The sequence below is a fragment of the Oncorhynchus clarkii genome, chromosome 25 (genome assembly GCF_045791955.1).
Source record: "Oncorhynchus clarkii lewisi isolate Uvic-CL-2024 chromosome 25, UVic_Ocla_1.0, whole genome shotgun sequence".
NCBI lineage: Eukaryota > Metazoa > Chordata > Actinopteri > Salmoniformes > Salmonidae > Oncorhynchus > Oncorhynchus clarkii.
In genome coordinates, this window is record NC_092171.1 from 45,547,845 (window position 1) to 45,552,844 (window position 5,000).

The window sequence follows — 5,000 nt, forward strand, 5'->3', positions numbered from 1 at the left end:
GGGGGCGCTGTTGAATCACCGTGCCTCCATCTTGGAACTCCTCCATTGTAAAAAGTATTTAAGAAGTCATAGAAATGCATGTATTAATGTTACACTAGTTTTTGCCACATTTCTTCTATTACAGACACCTTAATTCATACTTTTAAACTATATTATGTGAGCTAAACATAACACATTTTTAAAAAATCCTTAAAGTATTTTTTTAAGAGTACTAATGTTGCTGTCTCCACTACAACAAAAAAGTACTAAACACATGTAGAATTCCATTCATTCCTTAGGAGGACTGCGCCTTCTAGGGACTGCCAATATGGCCGACCAGTGGCTTCGATCGCACAATTGGCCCAGCGTCGTCCGGGTTAGGGGAGGGTTTGGCCCAGCGTCGTCCGGGTTAGGGGAGGGTTTGGCCCAGCGTCGTCCGGGTTAGGGGAGGGTTTGGCCCAGCGTCGTCTGGGTTAGGGGAGAGTTTGGCCCAGCGTCGTCTGGGTTAGGGGAGGGTTTGGCCCAGCGTCGTCCGGGTTAGGGGAGGGTTTGGCCCAGCGTTGTCCGGGTTATGGCAGGGTTTGGCCCAGCGTCGTCTGGGTTAGGGCAGGGTTTGGCTCGGGGGATTTCCTTGGCTCATAGTGCTCTAGCAACTCCTTGTGGTGGGTCGGGTGCCGGCAAGCTGACTTCAATTGTCAGTTGAACAGTGTTTTATCAGCTGACTTCAGTGAGCAGTGAGCAGTGTGTCAAAAAGCAGTGCAGCTTGGCAGGGTCGTGTTTCGGAGGACGCATGGTTCTCTCTTTGGGGAGTTGCGATGAGACAAATTTGTCCAATTGGATATAACGAAAAGGGGCAACAACAAAAAAGAAGGGCTGTGTTGTGTAGTTTTACCCTGATGTGACATTTTGAGAACCGTGTAAGTCTCTCTAGGACAAGGTGATTTCTCAATATTTTCACCTGTATTTACCCACCAAAAGTGAAATGCTAATTAGCTGCTAATGTGGCTATCATAAAGAACTACAAATGCCATGATGATCTGGATGAGACTGCCAGGCAAAGGGAAGAATCTCTGGATTAACTATCTAAATGTTAGCTAAATTTAGAAATAAATAAATGAGCCATTTCTATAAATTGACAATTCTGTGAACTGTCTTGTGTAAGTTTTAAATGGACACAATACCTGTTAGTAAAGGTGTCAGCTAGCGATGAGGTGCAGGAGCTTGCTGTGATTTTCAAATATAATATATGAATAATATAATATAAGTAATATATTGACAAAAGTCAGCCTGGCGTGACGTTATTAAAAAGCCTACACAAGCCCTTATTTTATTTTAAGTATTTCCCTATGGGAAAAAGGATTGGAACCGTTTCCCTGTTTGACTGCTGGGTTTTATGGGTATTATGACACCTCCACTGTGGGGGCTCTATGGCCTATACATAGCATCAGCAATCCTGGGTTTAAAGATGTTATTAGTTGAAAATGTTTTTAAAAAATAACTACATTACCTATAACCCACTGGTTTATAGTTTCATGACTAGGCTGTATGTTTCCAGAGTAACAGATGTAGCAGTAAAGTCAGTTTAGCCACATCTGCAACACGCCACCTTCAGCCTCCGCAGCGTATCTAGCATTCCAACATCGAAGAACCTGGGTTCGATCAGGAAATAATTATGTTTCATTCACAGGGTGTAACGACTCTCCTCTTCGTCTGATGATGAGGAATAGGAATCATCGGTCCAACACGCAGCCTGGTAAGTGTTCATCGTAAATTTAAGTAAATAAACTGAACACTGAATGACAAAAAAAAACCAACAAAAGAGAATGACCGCAACAGTTCTGTCTGTTACAGAAAACAACTACCCCACTAACACAGGTGGAGAAAAGGTTGCCTAAGTATGGTTCTCAATCAGAGACAACGATTGACAGCTGCCTCTGATTGGGAAGCATACCAGGCCAAACACATAGAAATACACCACACAGAACAAAACATAGAATGAACAACATAGAATGCCCACCCCAACTCACACCCCGACCAAACCAAAATAGAAACGTAAAACAGGATCTAAGGTCAGGACGTGACACAAAAAAGAAATTCTGCATGCAGCCCTATTTCTTTTGTTATATAGTGTGTGGAAGGATCTGGAAGAAAAAAAGTCATAGTGATGAACTAACCGCAAAAGTGTATCAATGAGCGAGAATGTCACAAGTGAACTTCTTTAGACCTATTTAATCAACATTATTGTGGATCAAAATTTTAATGAATGATTTCATAAAATAATGAATTACTAAACGGGTGCAGCTGCCAGCTGGTGAGAGTAGAGGAGGGCTGAGTGTGTGAGAGACTTCAATATGGTGGATATTTATTAAGATGAACGACTCAAGACAGTTATCATAAACACTGTTTTCAAAGTTTCCTGACTGTGTAAGTGAGCGTTCCCTCTCTAATGAGCTCACGGTTCCACCATAATGAATGCTTTCTTCTGTCCAGTCGAAGCTGACTCTCAACCAGACCTTATAATGCACGGCTAGGTGTTTTACGTACAAGCTAACCACGTCACAGGTTATAGCAATTTGCCAGTCGATGACACAGTCGATGATATGGCACGCAACCATTGGTTGAGGGGGAACTTGACCAATATCTGGCATGATCACGTGAGAGAGGGAACATCTGGCTCTGGTCTCTTTCATTTCGACACACCCATTCACCAGGTAGGTTAGTTCTAAAGCCGTCCCAACCTCACCAGGTAGGTTAGTTCTAAAGCCGTCCCAACCTCACCAGGTAGGTTAGTTCTAAAGCTGTCCCAGCCTCACCAGGTAGGTTAGTTCTAAATCTGTCCCAACCTGACCAGGTAGGTTAGTTCTAAATCTGTCCCAACCTGACCAAGTAGGTTAGTTCTAAATCTGTCCCAAGCTCACCAGGTAGGTTAGTTCTAAATCTGTCCCAACCTGACCAGGTAGGTTAGTTCTAAATCTGTCCCAACCTGACCAGGTAGGTTAGTTCTAAATCTGTCCCAACCTGACCAGGTAGGTTAGTTCTAAATCTGTCCCAACCTGACCAGGTAGGTTAGTTCTAAATCTGTCCCAACCTGACCAGGTAGGTTAGTTCTAAATCTGTCCCAACCTGACCAGGTAGGTTAGTTCTAAATCTGTCCCAACCTGACCAGGTAGGTTAGTTCTAAATCTGTCCCAACCTGACCAGGTAGGTTAGTTCTAAATCTGTCCCAACCTGACCAGGTAGGTTAGTTCTAAATCTGTCCCAACCTCACCAGGTAGGTTAGTTCTAAATCTGTCCCAACCTGACCAAGTAGGTAAGTTCAACTCAATAGTGGGAAGGTGTTCTTAATAATGCCTTGTACACTCAGTGTATATTATAAGTCCAGTTTTCAGTGATTCTGCATAGTTACATGTTGGTAGGTGCTAGACAGACAGACACTAATCCACATTCACGTCTTCAGTTAATACGTATAATGAGGTTGGCTGCTGGAGCTGTTCCAGGAAAAGCTGCTGTGTCTCTCTACGTGTCAACCCTTACAATCCCTCCTTATGCTCAGATAAATGACAAAAAAACATTCCGTAAACAACCCTTTTAAAAGTAATTTAAATTAATTGCTTGTGATGCGAGGTGATTGGCTGCTTTAGTGCTGGAAGAAGAAGAAGAGGCAGGTTGTGAAAAGTATAAAGAAGCTTTTACCTGCTGTAGCAGGTATTAACGAGCAGGTTATTTCACTCCACATGGTTGATCCACCTGGTGTGGTACCACAGCTGTTAAGAGCGTCTGTCTGGAGGAGGGTGCTGCACGTTGGAAGGAGCTCTCTCCTCTCTCTCTGTCTGTCACTGTCGATTTCTCTCTCTGTCTGTCACTGTCGATTTCTCTCTCTCTCCTCTCTCTCTGTCTGTCAATCTGCATTTCTCTCTCTGTCTGTCACTGTCGATTTCTCTCTCTCTCTCCTCTCTCTCCGTCTGTCACTGTCCATTTTTCTCTCTCTCTCTCGCTCTCTCTCTCTCTTTCTCCATTTCTCTCTCTCTCTCTCTGTCCATTTCTCTCTCTCGCTCTCTCTCTCTCTTGCTGTCCATTTCTCTCTCTCTCTTGCTGTCCATTTCTCTCTCTCTCTCAATTCAATTAAATTCAATTCAAGGGCTTTATTGGCATGGGAAACATGTGTTAACATTGCCAAAGCAAGTGAGACATACAAAGTGAATATATAAAGTGAAAAACAACAAAAATTAACAGTAAACATTACACATACAGAGGTTTCAAAACAGTAAAGACATTACAAATGTCATATTATATATATATACAGTGTTTTAACAATGTACAAATGGTTAAAGGATACAAGATAAAATAAATAAGCATAAATATGGGTTGTATTTACAATGGTGTGTGTTCTTCACTGGTTGCCCTTTTCTCGTGGCAACAGGTCACAAATCTTGCTGCTGTGATGGCACACTGTGGAATTTCACCCAGTAGATATGGGAGTTTTTCAAAATTGGATTTGTTTTCGAATTCTTTGTGGATCTGTGTAATCTGAGGGAAATATGTCTCTCTAATATGGTCATACTCTCTCTCTCTCTCTCTCTCTCTCTCTCTCTCTCTCTCTCTCTCTCTCTCTCTCTCTCTCTCTCTCTCTCTCTCTCGCTGTCCATTTCTCTCTCTCTTCTCTCTCTCTCTCAGTTCTATCGCACTTCCAGGACGTGAGAGACCCCAGCACCTTGTTTGTCTCTGGGGTAGGAACTGACTCACTTCTCAGAGGCACAAAGTCTTTATTCTCACAGTGAAGAACTGTGCTCAGAGCAAGGTTGAATCCTGTAGGTCCTCATGAATCAACAGGCTGCAGTACTGTAGTCATAATACCCATAATACCCACTCAGTATGAGTCATAATACCCATAAAACCTAGTGGTCAAACAAGGAAATGGTTCCAATCATTTCCCCACCATTCATTTAATAAGGGCTGTGTTTTGTGCAGCGTGCCTTTTTATAACTGTGTAAACCTCTCTAGGACAAGCTGACATTTATCAA